The sequence below is a fragment of the Trichomycterus rosablanca genome, chromosome 1 (assembly GCF_030014385.1).
Source record: "Trichomycterus rosablanca isolate fTriRos1 chromosome 1, fTriRos1.hap1, whole genome shotgun sequence".
Classification (NCBI taxonomy): Eukaryota; Metazoa; Chordata; class Actinopteri; order Siluriformes; family Trichomycteridae; genus Trichomycterus; species Trichomycterus rosablanca.
Window position 1 is genome coordinate 12,412,458 of NC_085988.1, and position 20,015 is coordinate 12,432,472.

General features: G+C 39.7%; 1 protein-coding gene across 1 annotated transcript in view; it reads right to left on the reverse strand.

The window, feature by feature from the left end:
* Window positions 1–20,015, reverse strand: part of fam135b (family with sequence similarity 135 member B) — a 105,041-nt gene that overhangs the window by 75,668 nt on the left and 9,358 nt on the right. The window lies entirely within an intron of this gene.

Here is a 20,015-nt window from a genome sequence, read left to right on the forward strand (position 1 = left end):
TAGACAAACAGACAGGCAGACAGAGAGATAGATAGACAGACATATAGATAGATAGATAGATAGATAGATAGATAGATAGATAGATAGATAGATAGATAGATAGATAGATAGATAGATAGATAGATAGATAGATAGATAGACAAACAGACAGGCAGACAGAGAGATAGATAGACAGACATATAGATAGATAGATAGACAGACAGACAGACAGACAGACAGACAGACAGACAGATTTTCTGTGGTAAGTCTGCATGTTCTCCTCCTGTCTGTGTGGGTTTCCTCCCACAGTCCAAAGACATGCAGTCAAGTTAATAGGAGACACCAGAAATTACCCCAAGTGTGTGTGTGTGTGTGTGTGTGTGTGTGTTTTGCCCTGTGATGGACTGGTAACCTGTCTGGGTTGTTTTGCCTAGTGAATAGTACCCACCACAACCTTAAATAGGATAAAGCACTGGTAAAACAGACAATAAACAAATGAATTAGTAATAAATGATCATCAAAGAGAATAATGGTGAATAAAGAGTTTATCTCTCGAACCTGCTGCTCTACTCTTAGCTTATGGTTTTAGATACGGTCAGTGTTTACCGTAGTAACCTCCTGTTAGCTATATAGAACTAACAATGGTGTTATTAATAGTACTAGGAGACGAGGCTCGTACATCCAGCTCTTCTGATTCCTTTAACCGTGACTCATCTGTGTTTGTACTGACTGACGTGGCCAAGAAACTCTGATTCATAGCAACACACAACCAGGAAAATCCACCGATCTCACATTCACAATTCTGTTCAGTATTTTACCTTCAACAACATCTCAGACACACAAGCTCATAGGATAAAACCACTGAGTTCAAACTGCTTCTGGAGGCCACAATAAATGTCCCAAAGTATGCAGACGTCCCTTCAAATGATAAAGTCTACTATAGGCAGCACAAGGAGACTGGGTTTTGATGTCAACATACAGAATTCTACAGTACGTGCTGGCTGGAGAGGATAAAGCACACTGCTATAAGACAGCATCTGTGCCTCCATGTTCTCTCTGCTGCTCATGAACGGCATGGCAGATGGGCACGATTCTGCAGCTCTCGCACCCCTGCTGATCTCCACAGCAAATGGACTTTTTAAAATAAACCTGCACTTCCAAAAACCTCCATGATTGTTTATTGATTGATTGATTACTTAATTGATCCCCAAAGTTGCAGTGTTATAGCAGCGATTCACAAACATCACAAGCATCACACAAACACGTCCATGTAGTGCAAAAGGAAATAAAATCAAATTAAACAAAATGTAATGCAAATATAACATAAAAATATGTAAATATAAAAATATGATTATATTAAGAACATAAAATGCCAAAAAGAAAAAAAAATGTGCATATCAAATAGTACCATTTGCAAAATTGATCATCTGTCATCTGTTATCTGTCATAGTTACTTAGATAAGAATGTTTTAATAGTGTTTGAGATGGGGGTATATATATATATATATATATACACTGATCAGCCATAACATTAAAACCACCTCTACACTCACTGTCCATTTTATCAGCTCCACTGACCATATAGAAGCACTTTGTAGTTCTACAATTACTGACTGTAGTCCATTTGTTTCTCTACATGCTTTGTTACCCCCTTTCACCCTGTTCGTCAATGGTCAGGACCCCCACAGGACCACCACAGAGCAGGTATTATTTGGGTGGTGGATCATTCTCAGCACTGCAGTGACACTGAAATAGTGGTGGTGTGTTAGTGTGTGTTGTGCTGGTATGAGTGGATCAGACACAGCAGCGCTGCTGGAGTTTTTAAACACCTCACTGTCACTGCTGGACTGAGAATAGTCCACCAACCAAAAATATATCCAGCCAACAGTGCCCCGTGGGCAGCGTCCTGTGACCACTGATGAAGATCTAGAAGATGACCGACTCAAACAGCAGCAATAGATGAGCGATCGTCTCTGACTTTACATCTACAAGGTGGACCAACTAGGTAGGAGTGTCTAATAGAGTGGACAGTGAGTGGACACGATATTTAAAAACACTCCAGCAGTGCTGCTGTGTCTGATCCACTCATACCAGCACAACACACACTAACACACCACCACCATGACAGTGTCACTGCAGTGCTGAGAATGATCCACCACCTAAATAATACCTGCTCTGTGGTGGTCCTGATCATTTGTGACAAATAAATATAAGATGTAGTTAATAACAGTTGTATGTAGTTGGGGCTCGTTCATACAGTAGCTGGCAGGCAGGATGTGCATAAGCAAGTCTGGACCTGTTTTTTTTATAATTATTATTCAGTAACTTACTTTTTTTATTATGTTCCCCAGATATTTAAATAATTAGTGTTAATAAATTTGTATTAAGAATTCAGAATTCAGAATTCACTTTTCCGTGCACCCCGTGATCTTCAGCAGTCCAGCGGTCTCTGCAAGTCTCCTCTGGTCAGTATGAAATATTTTCCATATCCACACAAACACGCTTTGTTGTTTGGCCAAACGACCCTGATCCAGAGCCGGTCTGAAAAGGTCAGCGGTGTCGGTGATGATGATATTGCTGGACTGGCGGTGCTAAAGCCTGGCACACACCAGAGTCATCTGAGCCAAGGAAGTGGCATTTGGCTTGAGAAGCTCATCTGGACGATTCGTATTCTGAGAAGGAGATGGAGTCCATCCAAATTTACAAAGACTTTACAGGGCAGCAGCATGATGCAGAGGGTGGTGTTGGTATCGAACTGCTCCAGTGACGCAGAGTCGGGGGCTGGTTTTCTTCCGATACCTTCCAAAAAAAGTGTAAACGAGGGACTGTGTGATGCCCGGCAGTGGACTGGCGCACTGTTAAGTGGGTATACGCTAACCCACTGTGGTTTTACACTCTACACAACCCTGGCCAGGACACTGAGGTCATGAGATGAATGAATGAATTAATGACTTTATTTTTTGCATTGACAGATAAAGCATTTAGAAGACGCTCATGTCCAAAGTGACTAATGATCGAATACGCCTGGGTGGTGCAGGGATCCGGAGATCCGGTGTTCGAATCTCAGCTGTGCTATCAGCCGGTCGGGCATCTACATGGACAAGATTACACAAGCTCACCACTCTAAAGTTCCTGAGAAGGCTTGTGATAGCTCAGTGATTGAGGTACTGGACTAGGGCAGATGTAGCATAGCGGTTAAGGTACTGGACTGATAATCAAAAGGTCCCTGGTTCAAGCCCTACCACTTCCAGGTTGCTGCTGTTGGGCCCTTGAGCAAGGCCCTTAACCCTCAATTGCTTAAACTGTATACTGTCACAACTGTAAGTCACTTTGGACAAATGTGTCTGCTAAATGCTGAAAATGTAAATGACTAGTAATCAGAAGGTTGCCGGATCAAGCCCCACCACTAAAGAGTTGCCCTGTTGGGTGCCTAAGTGAGGCCTTTATTCCCAGAACCAATTAGGATAAAACCCTACTGCCCCCCGGTAGTTATGCCCCTGGCCAGAAAACATGTAACTGAGCCTCTGTAGCCCATCTGCTAACCAAACTAGGCCGCACAGAGGGTTACAAGACACAGGTATTTGTCAGCTGTGAGAAAGGATTACAGACTAGCCTCCATGCCAGAAAAACAACACCTGGGTTGTGGACTTTCAGAAATTGGGCAACCTTCTTGATCACTTTCTTGAGTCAGCCAAAGTGAGTGCCTACAGACAATGGTCCAAGGAGGGACAAGCCATGAACCACCGACAGATTGTATGGGCTAGTGTGGCACAAATTGCAGGATGCACCCTTTATGTGGTCCGAATTTAATAAGAAATTGTGTTGAGACCACTTTATTGCTTATCTGTAGTTTAAATAACACATGTCCTTAACTACAATTTCGCAAATAAAATAGCAGCTAAAAATAAAACGCAAATATTAATAATGCAAATCTTATGATTACGAGTTGCAGAATCTAATAGCTGTTGTACAGAATTCAACATGAAATATCTGGATGGAATATCCAAACCTCACGTTATCAGTGCCGGCTGTGTCCCAATCCACACGCCGGAACATATAGAACCACGTTGCAAAAATGAATTAGACAAAACTCCACAAGCTTTTTATCACTAATGATGATAAACGTTCCGTTCCTTAGCTGGAAACTCATTCGGATCATCTTCACCGAGGCAGCTAAGAAATATATAAATATAAAAAACCCTCTCGTTCTTCTACACCTTTGAATCTAATCCTCACACCACCATCATCCATCATCATCTTCAAATATTCATGATCTGCAGACAGTCTCTGTATGGTTCTTTTCATCGGCAGCCACGATGAAAGGAACGAGGAAACGATGACGTCTCAGGGACGCGCCGCTAAACACGCCGGATCAAAGCCGAGTGTGGGATCAGGAACGCCAAACCTGGAGGCTTTTATCAACCATGAAATTTACTTGTTAAGCATCAAGTCGTAATCAGTGATGATGATGCTAAAATGTTGGATAAGGCTTCAATCTTCATCTTCTCAAGCCCAGTAAAAATTAGTGGTTCTAAGAATAGAAGTAAATTTATTTTTATACACCCTAATCATTCTATCCTGGACCATCCACCTCTATTAATCAATCCTGGACTATCTGCTCTGGTCACTGTATACTGTACCATCCACCCTGGTCAGTCTATCCTGAACCATCTACCTTTGTTGATTAATCCTGGACCATCTACCCTTGGCAGTCAATCAGGGACTATCTGCTCTGGTCAGTCTGGCATCCATCCTGGTCAATCTACTGTGGATCATCCACCCTGGTCAATCTATCATGGACCATCTATCCTGGTCAATCTACAGTGGGGGAAATAAGTATTTGATCCCCTGCTGATTTTGTAAGTTTACCCGCTTACAAAGACTTGAACAGTCTATAATTTTTATGGAAGGTTTATTTTAACAGAGAGAGACAGAATATCAACAAAATAAAAGTTATAAATTAATTTATTTGTATTTAATTAAGGGAAATAATTATTTGATCCCCTACCAACCAGCAAGAATTCTGACCCCCACAGACCGGTTATGTGCCCATGAGGCACACAAATTAGTCCTGTCCCTGTATAAAAGACTCCTGTCACAGAATCAGTTTCTTCCATTCAAATCTCTCGACCACCATGGGCAAGACCAAAGAGCTATCAAAGGACGTCAGGGACAAGATTGTAGACCTGCACAAGGCTGGAATGGGCTACAAGACCATCAGCAAGAAGCTTGGTGAGAAAGAGACCACTGTTGGTGCAATAAATCGAAAATGGAAGAAATACAAGATCACAGTCAATCACCCTCACTCTGGAGCTCCATGCAAGATCTCACCTGGTGGGGTAAGAATGATTCTGAGAAAGGTGAGGTCAGTCCAGAATTACACGGGAGGAGCTTGTCAATGATCTCAAGGGAGCTGGGAGCAGAGAAATGCTGGATATGACCCCAAGAACACCATCCCCACTGGGCATTTCTCTGCCTCCAAACACGGCGAGTGGAGTTGATGCCAAAGAGCTCAATTTTGGTCTCATCTGACCATATCACATTCTCCCAAGCTTTCTCTGAATCATTCAGGTGTTCATTGGCAAACTTCAGACGGGCCTGTACATGAGCCTTCTTGAGCAAAGGGACTTTGCGGGCACTGCAGGATCTCAATCCATTACGGCGAAGTGTGTTACTAATGGTTTTCTTGGTGACTGTGCTCCCAGCTCCCTTGAGATCATTGACAAGCTCCTCCCGTGTAATTCTGGACTGACCTCACCTTTCTCAGAATCATTCTTACCCCACCAGGTGAGATCTTGCATGGAGCTCCAGAGTGAGGGTGATTGACTGTGATCTTGTACTTCTTCCATTTTCGAATGATCGCACCAACAGTGGTCTCTTTCTCACCAAGCTTCTTGCTGATGGTCTTGTAGCCCATTCCAGCCTTGTGCAGGTCTACAATCTTGTCCCTGACATCCTTTGATAGCTCTTTGGTCTTGCCCATGGTGGTCGAGAGATTTGAACGGAAGAAACTGATTCTGTGACAGGAGTCTTTTATACAGGGACAGGACTAATTTGTGTGCCTCATGGGCACATAACCGGTCTGTGGGGGTCAGAATTCTTGCTGGTTGGTAGGGGATCAAATACTTATTTCCCTTAATTAAATACAAATTAATTTATAACTTTTATTTCATGTTTTTTTTCTGGATTTTTTGTTGATATTCTGTCTCTCTCTGTTAAAATAAACCTTCCATAAAAATTATAGACTGTTTAAGTCTTTGTAAGGGGGTAAACTTACAAAATCAGCAGGGGATCAAATACTTATTTCCCCCACTGTATAATGGACCATCCACCCTGGTCAAGCTATCATGGCCCATTCATCCTGGTCCATCTATCATGGACCCTGGTCAATCTATACTAGACCATCAAGCCTAGTCAATCAATCCTTGACCATCCATTGTCCTTGTCAGTCTTTTCCTGACCATCCACCTTTGTTAATTAAACCTAGACCATCCACCCTTGTCGGTCAATCATGGACTATCTGCCCTGGTCAATCTATCATGGACCATCCACCCAGATCAATCTACTGTGGACCATCCACCCTAGTCAGTCTATTCTTGACCTTCCACCTTTGTTGATTAATTCCATCCACCCTGGTCAATCAATCCTTTACTATCCACCCTGTTTACTCTATACTGGACCATCCACCCTGGTCAATCAATCCTGGACCATCCAATGCCGTTGTCAGTCTATTATTGACCATCTGCTTTTGTTGAATAATTTTGGATCATCAACCCTTGTCAATCCACCATGGACTATCTGCCCTGCTCAGTCTATCCTGGACAATCCACCTGTATTAATTGATCCTGGACCATCTACCTTGGTAAATCTATCTTGGACCATCAACCCTGGTTAGTCTATTTGTGACCATCCGCCTTTGTTGAATAATCCTGAGCCATCCATACAAGTCAATTTATCCTGGACTATCTGCCCTGCTCCGTCTATCCTGGACCATCTGCCCTGGGCAATAAATCCTGGACCATCTACCCTTGTCAGTCTATTCTTGACCAGCCACCTTTGTTGCTTAATCCTGGACCATCCACCCTGGTCAGTCTATCCAGGACCATCTGCCCTGGCCAATCTATTCTTGACCATCTACCTTTGTTGATTAATCCTTGACAATCCATCCAGAACAGTCTATCATGGACCATCTGTGTTGGTCAGTTTATCCTGGACCATCTGCCCTGGTTAATTGTACTGTAATTTCTTTCTTGATAGTCTTCATGCTAAGCTGGTAAACACTTCAGCTCATTCATAATTCAGCAGCCAGACAGCCACTCCTGTTGTTCATCAGCTTAACTGGCCTCCAATTGGGCCCAGACGCTCCACCTGGGAATCAAAACCAGGACCTACTTTTTGTGAGGCAACAGTGCTACCCACCAAGCCACTGTGCCTATTCTTCATCTTCTTCTTATTATTATTATTATTATTATTACTGTTTTTATTATCATTAATATTACTATTTTATTATTATTATTATTATTATTATTATTATTATTATTACTGTTTTTATTATCATTAATATTACTATTTTATTATTATTAATATTATTGTTATTATTATTATTATTATTATTATTATTATATTATTATTATTGTTATTACTATTATTATTATTGTTATTATTAATATTATTATTATTATTATTGTTATTACTATTATTATGATTATGATTATGATTATTATTATTAATAATAATAATAAACTTAGCAGTGAATGAGTGTACGTGCTGCTGGTTTTGAACACAGCTCTACAGAGGAATGACTGATAAGCTCAGCGTGAACTTCTGCTCCTGAACACTTTTCTCTGTTGTAGATGACAGGACACAACAGCAACAGCTTCAGTAATAAATACTGGCCTGTAAATCACTGCACCATCACTGAGCTACGGTTTCAAAACCATTTATGAAAGTCCTACCTCGCTCAAAATTCGAACCTGATCTCTAGAGCTCTAGGCAGTATGACCAAAAAAACTGTACGATCAGCATGAAGACAAAAGTCATGACAATAAGAACGACCGCTGAACTGAACACTGATGGAGAAGATGTGGACGAGTCAGTTATTAACAGCAAATGACCCTCAGCAGAGGAAGAATGAAGGAACTGGAAAAGATCTTCATATATAAAGATGTGTCTCCTCAAACAAAGATCAGAATTGTCCAGACTGTGGTCACCTCTGTGGTTCTTTATGGATGTGAAAGCTGGGCAATAAAAAAGCTGGACAGGAAGAATATAGATGGCTTTGTACTTTGATCCAGGACCAAATCAAACTTCACTCCAAGCTCTTTTATTTTGGACTCACTATAAGAAGAAATAAATCATTAGAAAAACACATTTATGCTTGGAGAAGTGGAGGGTAAAAGAGGACGAGGATGGTCAGTAAGAGGAAGAATGGATGAATACAAGCCTGAAGACCCAAACAGTAGACATGATATGCTGGAGAAACACCATCCTACAATCTCTGAGAGTCGTAATAGACTCATGGCGCTCATGAGCCCCATTTAAATTAAGACTTCAATTCTTCTATCTTGAACTCAGTAGTAGTGGTCACAATCTCCACGTGAGCTAGCATGTTAGATTGCAGCTCCACCTGACCAGCCATATTTTATCCAAGCAATTAAGGACATTGCTAACAGACTCAACCGAGGAATTTTAGCAGTGGTGAGACCTGAACCAGCAACCTTCTGATTTTGATTAAGACAGTCCACTACCATAACTGCTGAATACACTCTGGGCATGGGCAGCACACGTTCACACCTTCACCCACTCAAACCGAGGGATGATCTAGAACGGTGCAAGTTTTTAAGGTGGGAGGAAACTGGACTACCCGAACAAAAACTGCATAGACTTCAGGAGAACATGCAAAACTCCTATGCAAAGATGGTGACTAAAGGTGAGGACTGAGTGTCAGTAAGCAGTGATGTCATGTCCTCTCACTGCAATAAAGTATACACCTTTTGATGCTTGGCTCAAGATGCAAATCTTCAGTCAATAAAATGTTTGCAGCTTTGCATCCTGTGATGGATGATCCAATTCTGCTGAGTGGTTACGTGTGTTCGTGTGTTCGTGTGTTCGTGTGTGTGTGTGTGTGTGTGTGTGTGTGTGTACACTAAATGCTTTATTAGTCATTCTATCACAGTTTGTCTTAATCTTTTCTTTCTTTTTCTTATATATTAACAGTAAAATATGATTAAAATATAATAATAATAATAGCATTAACCATAATAATAATAATAATAATAATGATAATAACAATAATAATAAAATAATAGTAATAATAATAATAACAATAATAATAAAATAATAGTAATAATAATAATAATAAAAATAATAATAACAATAATAAAAAAAATAATAGTAATAATAATAATAATAATGATAATAACAATAATAATACCAATAATAATAATAATAATAATAATAATAAAAATAAAAAATAAATAATAATAAGAATAATAATACAATAATAATAATAATAATAATAACAGTAATAATAATAAAATTAATAATAATAATAATAACATTAATAATAATAGTAATTATTATTAATAATAATAATAATAACAATATAATAATAAATATAATAAACAAAATATAATAGTGTAATATAATAAAGTTAACTATAATAATAAAATAATAATAGTAATAAATAAATAAACAAAATCATAATTTTCATCATCATTATTATTATTATTATTATTATTATTATTATTATTATTATTATAACATCTACACTACTACTATGACAACTACTAATACTGTATTAAAAGTAATAATAATAATAATAAATAATATATTAACCATAATATAGTATTGTAATATTATAAAAATAACTATAATAATAATAACAGTAAAATAATAATCGTAATAAATAAATAAACAAAGGATAATAATAATAATTATTATTATTATTATTATTATTATAACAACACTACTAATATGACAACTACTACTACTACTGTATTAAAAGTATTAATAATAATAATGATAATAACAATAATAATAATAATAATAACAATAATAATAATAATATTAATAATAATAATGATAATAACAATAATAATAATAATAATAATAATAATAATAATAATAATAATAATAATAATAATAATGAAGTGGAGTTTATTCTTATGCATTTTTTTGAGAGGGGGGTTAATGTTGTACTGTTTTAATAAATCATTCTAAAGGTAAAACTCTTAATCATCTTATAAGAACTACACTAATGTTATCTGTAAGATACTGATGCATTCTTTAATTATCATGTTTAGTTAGCCTTTGTAATGGACTATTTGCTAGCAAACATTTATGTACTGAATGCATCCCTGAAATTCTCCCAATGAACAAATTGTTCCTGCAGTTTTTTTGTAAAGCTGTTTAGTGAGATTACCTCCAGCTCATCTTTAAAATGTCCTGCTCTTGCTCACAGTGTCCACTTTATTACAGGCTGTTTTAATACTGCTGAGTCACGGTCACTTCCGTCCCATCAGGGAAGTGAAAAACAAGAGACATTTCATTAAAGCATTAATGCATTAGCTAAACCTGGTGGTCTGTTCAGATTCTCTGCTGCTTTTTGTCCATTAGGGTTTCACAGTGGTTCCTGTTATGCTTTCAGAACCTCCATTGTGCCTCTCTTGTTCTACCACATCTTAAAAAAGCTTAATTATCCTGAAGGGTCATAAAGGGATACAAAAGTGTTTGGACGGCTGACCATGACGATGACCTTGCTGAACATCCAATTTTACAAACAATTGGTTTTAAAATAGCATCCCTGCCTCTCATTAAATTATTTTATTATTTTATTGTACCTACTTACTTACCTATTACTTTACTTATCTACTTACTTACATAACTTACTTTCTTTACCATCGTTATTTTACTTACTTACTCACCTACCTACCTACTAACTTACTTACTTAACTACATAACTTATTTGCTTTAATTATTATACTTACTTTTTTAAACTACTTTGGTTTGCTTCTTTACTTACTTACTTACCGACCTACCCACTTACCTAATTACTGTACTTACTTAGTTTACTTACTTACCAACCTACCTACTTACTTTACTTACTTACCTAATTTACTTTACCTTAATTACTTACCAACCTACCTACTTACTTACTTTACTTACTTACCTAATTACTGCACTTTCTTACTTTACTTACTTACCAACCTACCTACTTACTTAATTACTTACCTAATTACTGTACTTACTTTACTTACTTACCTAATTACTGTACCTTCTTACTTTACTTACTTACCAACCTACCTACTTACTTAACTTACCTACCTAATTTACTTTACTTACTTACTGTTTTACTTACTTACCTAATTAATGTACTTACTGACTTTACTTGCTTACTTACTTACCAACCTACCTACTTACTTTACTTACTTACCTAATTTACTTTACTTTACTTACTTACCAACCTACCTACTTACTTTACTTACTTACCTAATTACTGTACTTACTTGCTTTACTTACTTACCAACCTACTTACTTACTTACTTACCAACCTACCTACTTACTTACCTAATTACTGTAATTACTTACTTTACTTACTTACCAACCTACCTACCTACTTACTTTACTTACTTACCTAATTACTGTAATTACTTACTTCACTTACTTACCAACCTACCTACTTACTTACTTTACTTACCTACCTAATTACTGTACTTACTTTACTTACCAACCTACCTACTTACTTACTTTACTTACTTACAGTGTATCACAAAAGTGAGTACACCCCTCACATTTCTGCAGATATTTAAGTATATCTTTTCATGGGACAACACTGACAAAATGACACTTTGACACAATGAAAAGTAGTCTGTGTGCAGCTTATATAACAGCATAAATTTATTCTTCCCTCAAAATAACTCAATATACAGCCATTAATGTCTAAACCACCAGCAACAAAAGTGAGTACACCCCTAAGAGACTACACCCCTAAATGTCCAAATTGAGCACTGCTTGTCATTTTCCCTCCAAAATGTCATGTGATTTGTTAGTGTTACTAGGTCTCAGGTGTGCATAGGGAGCAGGTGTGTTTAGTAGTACAGCTCTCACACTCTCTCATACTGGTCACTGAAAGTTCCAACATGGCACCTCATGGCAAAGAACTCTCTGAGGATCTTAAAAGACGAATTGTTGCGCTACATGAAGATGGCCATGGCTACAAGAAGATTGCCAACACCCTGAAACTGAGCTGCAGCACAGTGGCCAAGATCATCCAGCGTTTTAAAAGAGCAGGGTCCACTCAGAACAGACCTCGCGTTGGTCGTCCAAAGAAGCTGAGTGCACGTGCTCAGCGTCACATCCAACTGCTGTCTTTGAAAGATAGGCGCAGGAGTGCTGTCAGCATTGCTGCAGAGATTGAAAAGGTGGGGGGTCAGCCTGTCAGTGCTCAGACCATACGCCGCACACTACATCAAATTGGTCTGCATGGCTGTCACCCCAGAAGGAAGCCTCTTCTGAAGTCTCTACACAAGAAAGCCCGCAAACAGTTTGCTGAAGACATGTCAACAAAGGACATGGATTACTGGAACCATGTCCTATGGTCTGATGAGACCAAGATTAATTTGTTTGGTTCAGATGGTCTCAAGCATGTGTGGCGGCAATCAGGTGAGGAGTACAAAGATAAGTGTGTCATGCCTACAGTCAAGCATGGTGGTGGGAATGCCATGGTCTGGGGCTGCATGAGTGCAGCAGGTGTTGGGGAGTTACATTTCATTGAGGGACACATGAACTCCAATATGTACTGTGAAATACTGAAGCAGAGCATGATCCCCTCCCTCCGGAAACTGAGTTGCAGGGCAGCGTTACAGCATGATAATGACCCCAAACACACCTCTAAGACGACCACTGCTTTATTGAAGAGGCTGAGGGTAAAGGTGATGGACTGGCCAAGCATGTCTCCAGACCTAAACCCAATAGAACATCTTTGGAGCATCCTCAAGCGGAAGGTGGAGGAGCGCAAAGTCTCGAATATCCGCCAGCTCCGTGATGTCGTCATGGAGGAGTGGAAAAGCATTCCAGTGGCAACCTGTGAAGCTCTGGTAAACTCCATGCCCAGGAGAGTTAAGGCAGTTCTGGGAAATAATGGTGGCCACACAAAATATTGACACTTCAAGAACTTTCACTAAGGGGTGTACTCACTTTTGTTGCCGGTGGTTTAGACATTAATGGCTGTATATTGAGTTATTTTGAGGGAAGAATAAATTTACACTGTTATATAAGCTGCACACAGACTACTTTTCATTGTGTCAAAGTGTCATTTTGTCAGTGTTGTCCCATGAAAAGATATACTTAAATATCTGCAGAAATGTGAGGGGTGTACTCACTTTTGTGATACACTGTACCTAATTACTGTACTTACTTACCTTACTTTACTTACTTACCAACCTACCTACTTACTTACCTAATTACTGTACTTACTTTACTTACCAACCTACCTACTTACTTACTTAACTTACTTACCTAATTACTGTACTTACTTACTTTACTTTACTTACTTACCAACCTACCTACTTACTTACTTTATCTACCTCCCTAATTCACTTTACTTACTTACTTAACTTACTTACCTAATTACTGTACTTACTTAACTTACTTACCTAATTACTGTACTTACTTACTTTACTTACTTACCTAATTTACTTCACTTTTCTTTACTTACTCACTCAATCACTTACTTATTTATTTATTTATTTTGTCAACTACTCATCCAGAATCAGTATTATAAAACATAATAAAAGGTGCTCGGGTGGCACAGCGATTTATAATGCGATCTATTATGCCAGCCCATCTCTACTGAGATCTGGGTCAGAACCTCAGCGGTGCTATCGGCCAACCGGGCGTCTACACAGACACGACTGGCTAAGCCCTGTTTTCCAGCATATTCCTGCCTTGCACCCAGTAATTCACACTGGAGCTGGGTTGCCGTGACCCTGACCAGAATAAAACAGTTGATGAAAATAAAATGTACAAAATGATATGCTTCCAACTTTCTGGCAACAGTTTAGGGATGGCCCTTTCCTATTTCAGCATGGCTGTGTCTCTGTGCTCTAAGCATGGGCCATGAGAACGTGTGGTGTTGGTGGAACTACACTAAGTCCTGCACTAAACCTCTACCGTAACTCGTCAGAACATCTTTGGGATGAATCAGAACTCTGACTCTGTGCTTATAGAATTATCATTGTGCTTCTCCGACGTTAGGACGTACAGTGGATCTACTGGTGCGTCCAAATTAAATATCATGATCTATGACGCTCTCTGTTCATCAAAACATCTCATCAGTCATGGAGGCTGTTGCTGGGCAACTGGGAATATAGATAGCATAACAACGCTAATGATGTTATTAGCAACGCGGCCTTCGTTACTCCACATCGGTCCAGGCTGCTGATTTCACAGCAGTGGTAAAACACGCTAGCTCACCAGTGCTGAGATCTCCAGCTCTAGAGTTTGAATCTCAGCTCTGCTACCAGCCGGCCGGACGCCTGCACAGACACACGATTGTGGACACTCCAGACTGGGTTCCAATCCACTGCAGGCCAATTTTAAGCAGCCAGTTCAATCTTTGCAGGCTAGAACATCAGCCGCTCTTCTGAGGAGGCTGCTTACATGACTGTAAGGTATGTATGTATGGGAACGCTAACTTTAAGCAGCCAGTTCAACTTTTGCAGGCTTTACAGAGGCGGGAGGAAACCAGAACTGCCTGAAGGAAGTATGTACTGACCTCTTCACCATGCTAGTCCAGGTTTTAACTTTAACAGGACCGTGGATGGTCACCTTCTGGCGTTTGGTTTGCTTATACTGTACACAATGAGCATGTGAGCCTGGTGCAGAACGGCCTCGGTCTCTGGCTCATTAATCTACTGCTATAAATAGCCACGGTCAAGCGGCCAACCACTGGCTATTCACTTATACAGTCTGAGGCTGCATTCTGGAGCTGTTTGATTTTACCGTTTACATGTAAAACAGCTCATTTTACTCCATGTCAGCAATTAAATACACAGTTCGACCCCTAAAGTTCAATGAAATGTTAATTAAATAAATATAAACACAACATACCCCGTACCAGAGATGGGGACTCGAGTCCGAGTAGCACGTAAGTCGCACACACAGCGACTTCAGACTCGACTCATTACTCGCAAAAAATAAATCGTGAACAACAAAAGTTGCTAGTGTCAGCATGTGTTAACATTAGTTAAGTGTGACAATTATATATACAGTGGACCCTTGAGTTACAAACGATTACCATACAAACATTTTGGGTTACGAACGATCTTTTTCAACTTAACGTACGAACAAATTTCGGATTACGAACCGAAATTTGTGAAACACGTGACGTCACGAACCGTCTCTCTCTCTCTCTCTATATATATATATATATACAGGGGTTGGACAAAATAACTGAAACACCTGGTTTTAGACCACAATAATTTATTAGTATGGTGTAGGGCCTCCTTTTGCGGCCAATACAGCGTCAATTCGTCTTGGAAATGACATATACAAGTCCTGCACAGTGGTCAGAGGGATTTTAAGCCATTCTTCTTGCAGGATAGTGGCCAGGTCACTACGTGATGCTGGTGGAGGAAAACGTTTCCTGACTCGCTTCTCCAAAACACCCCAAAGTGGCTCAATAATATTTAGATCTGGTGACTGTGCAGGCCATGAGAGATGTTCAACTTCACTTTCATGTTCATCAAACCAATCTTTCACCAGTCTTGCTGTGTGTATTGGTGCATTGTCATCCTGATACACGGCACCGCCATTGGATGCACATGGTCCTCCAGAATGGTTCGGTAGTCCTTGGCAGTGACGCGCCCATCTAGCACAAGTATTGGGCCAAGGGAATGCCATGATATGGCAGCCCAAACCATCACTGATCCACCCCCATGCTTCACTCTGGGCATGCAACAGTCTGGGTGGTACGCTTCTTTGGGGCTTCTCCACACCGTAACTCTCCCGGATGTGGGGAAAACAGTAAAGGTGGACTCATCAGAGAACAATACATGTTTCACATTGTCCACAGCCCAAGATTTGCGCTCCTTGCACCATTGAAACCGACGTTTGGCATTGGCACGAGTGACCAAAGGTTTGGCTATAGCAGCCCGGCCGTGTATATTGACCCTGTGGAGCTCCCGACGGACAGATCTGGTGGAAACAGGAGAGTTGAGGTGCACATTTAATTCTGCCGTGATTTGGGCAGCCGTGGTTTTATGTTTTTTGGATACAATTCGGGTTAGCACCCGAACATCCCTTTCAGACAGCTTACTCTTGCATCCACAGTTAATCCTGTTGGATGTGGTTTGTCCTTCTTGGTGGTATGCTGACATTACCCTGGATACCGTGGCTCTTGATACATCACAAAGACTTGCTGTCTTGGTCACAGATGCGCCAGCAAGACGTGCACCAACAATTTGTCCTCTTTTGAACTCTGGTATGTCACCCATAATGTTGTGTGCATTGCAATATTTTCAGCAAAACTGTGCTCTTACCCTGCTAATTGAACCTTTACACTCTGCTCTTACTGGTGCAATGTGCAATTAATGAAGATTGGCCACCAGACTGGTCCAATTTAGCCATGAAACCTCCCACACTAAAATGACAGGTGTTTCAGTTATTTTGTCCAACCCCTGTATATATAAATATATATACAGTGAGCGAACATTTGGACAGCTGACAGTTTTTTTCCAATGTTTTCTTTATATTTTGTAAAATTCAATATTAAAACGTCCCCAAAGAATGTGCAGAGAAAACACAGTGCTGAGAAAATGAAAAGAAAGTCACTATTTGTTGTTGTATAATTACTCCTGCCAGTAGGTGTCAATGTGTATCAGACAGCGGGGACAGTGAGTGAGAGAGAAGAAGGAATTCGGCTCAGTAAAGTATTCTTTATTTCGTGCAATTACACCTACAAAATACAACACTACTGAAATAAAGAAGGAGATAATAGAGAAATATGAGAGTAATTGTTGTTTCTGGTAGATACATTTTATATAAAAAGAAGGAAATGTATTATGGTGTATGGTACAGCACACGTACTGTACTGAAATGTGATGTGTGTGTTTATGTACAGTACTACTGTGTATTGTTGTTTATTATTGTTTATTACAGTATTATCTATTCTATAATTTAAGATTTAAGGGAAAATATACTTGTATTTATAACAAAAAAGACCATTTAAGACCAGAAAGGTTTTGGTAAGGGGGGGTTTGGGAGGTCTGGCACGGATTAATTCTATTTACATGATTTCTTATGGGAAAAATAGGTTTAACTAACGAACATTTTGACTAAAGAACAGCCCTTTAGAACCAATTACATTCGTAAGTCAAGGGTCTGCTGTATATTTAGTTATTATTATTATAAATTTTCTGCTCTCTAATAACGCTCCGGCCGTCTTCACCCACAACACACGCAATGTGTAAATGTTCCAGCCAGCTACCGGTGTAGTGATGAAGCGTCGCTCCCTACTCCCTACACAGTTTGAAGTTCACTTCATTTGAACATTTTCGTTACATTTGAATTGGACTCTCACTTACAGTGGTGGAATACCCTACGTAGTGCACTTCACTGGAACAGATAATGTAAATGAAACGCTCCTACAGAATTGGCACTAATGGTTAAAAGAACCGCTTTCTGAACCAATCAGACCTTCTGATTGTAATGTTTAGTAAGAAATGCTGTTTTTTGCATTCATTCAGTTTGCATCACACAGATGACGTGGTAATGAAACGCTTGATCGGCTTTCTAACGAGTTCGTGTTTTATTTCACATCTGGGAAAAGTTTGGAGGTTTTTAATTATAAGCACATTTACAAAATAACGGATTCTATTCCTAATGGGACACACGGTTATAAATTTAATAGTATCTGGAAGAACAGAAGCTAAGGTAAGCAGTGGTTATGATTTTTTTGCTGTGTTTTGGATTTGGCCGCTGTGCCTGATTTATTGCACACTTTTGTTTTGCAATGAAAACAAAACGTATCAATTTAAGCTTTTAACTGGAACCTTCTTGTTACGGAAATTACATTCATTTGCACAATGACTAGGAAAGTAAAGGCACGGAGTAAAACGGCAAAATACACTCGCTAATCTGTTGTTGTTTTTTATCTGAAGTTACAGATTATTTGTTTATTTCTATTTCCAATATATGTTTTGTGTAGATTATATTGACTTGACTCGGACTCTAGCCTAAAGACTCATGACTTGACTCGGACTCGTATTTTGTGACTTGTGAACCTCTCTGCCCCATACACTATATGGTTGAAAGTATTTGAACAGCTTGGCATGAGCTTGTCGGACGTTCAGTTACACACAACATTGAATGATATTCAGCTTGAACAACAGCCGCTCTTCTGAGGAGGCTTCTCACATGACTTTAAGGTATGTCTGTGTATGGGAATTTGTGCCCGTTCAGTCAAACAAAGCTGTTCATTGGGGCCACTGGAGTTTCTTTAAACTGAGCTTTTGTTCACGTCTTCATAGATTTACATTTTGGCATTTAGCAGACGCTTGTATCCAAAGCGACTTATAGTACTGTGACAGTATATTGTCTAAGCAAATGAGGGTTAAGGGCCTTACTTAAGGGCCCAACAGTGGCAACCTGGCAGTGGTGGGGCTTAAACCAGCAACATTCTGATAACTCGTCCAGTACCTTAACCACTAGGCTGCAGTTTGCTCTTCTGAGAAGTTTCTCACAAGACTTTAAAGTATGTCTGTGTAGTATAGCTTCAGTCAAGAGAGCCTCAGTTGATGTTTCAGTTTATTCCAGAGATGTTGAGTGGAGCTGAGGTCAGGAATCAGGTTTTTTTCACATCTTTATAGAGCACAAGAAAGAAAAGGGTCTTCCCTAAACTGTTGCTGCAAAGTATACTGCTGCTGCATAGAATTTCCCTCATATAATTGATTTAATACACCTGCTAGATATTGTTGTCATCAGAAGGGGCGTCCCAATTCTTTTGTCCTCGACATTCCAGCATCATGCTGTTAATCTGATGATCCGCTGCACCAGTGAAGAGGGATTTACATAAATCACATGAGAGCAAGAATCCTGGGAGATTGTTCTATCGTGCAGTGTGACGCCGCCTTACGCCCCTAATAAAAGTGTGTCCCTGTGCACAAAGCTCTATAAAGACATGAAGAAAAGCTCGATTGAATTAAAGAAACTCCAGAGTCCTGCACAGAGCCCTGACCTCAGCACCACTCAACAGCTCTGGAATGAACCAGAACATCAACCTACGACTCTTTTGACTTAATGGGCACAATTTCCTACAGACATACTTCAAAGTCTGTGAGAAGTTCTAGCTGAAAAGATCACACAGAGGTCACTCTGTTTAATACCATTTGCTGCCGCTCAGGTGGCGCAGTGGTAAAACACACGCTGTTCACCAGAGCTGAGATCTCAAATACATCGTATCGAATCTCGGCTCTGCCTTGCCTTGCCGGCCACATGAACAACGATTGACCTGTTGTTCAGATAGGGGCGCGATTAAGCCGGATGGGGACTCTCTCTCAGACTAGTGCGATTACGACCTCTGCTGGCCGATTGGTGGTGCCTGCACGGAGATGGGAAAGGAGTGCGGTAGAGGGTGTGGCTCTCCGTACACAGCGCTGTACTGCACTGCACTCGTCAAGTGTAGGTGATAAGATGTTCGATTGCTGTGCACGTGTCGGAGGGGGCTTGGAGCAGCCTCGTCCTTCCCAATCAGGAGCAGGGACAAGCATTAGTGAGAGGATGATTGACGGGCAGAAATTGGACACGCTAAAGTGGGAGAAAAAAAGGAAAAAAAAAAAAAACATTTGCTTGTAATCAGGTGTCCAAATACTTTTGGCCATATAGTGAAGCTTATCATTAAATGTGAGCGTCCTTTCTGAACACAATCCAAAAGAGAGTTTAAAATATACAAAGCCATGTCCAATCCTCTAGGAACACACTGAAACACAGTGAGAGCCATTATCCTCTTAGTAAAAGGAGTAAATTCACACAGTAGT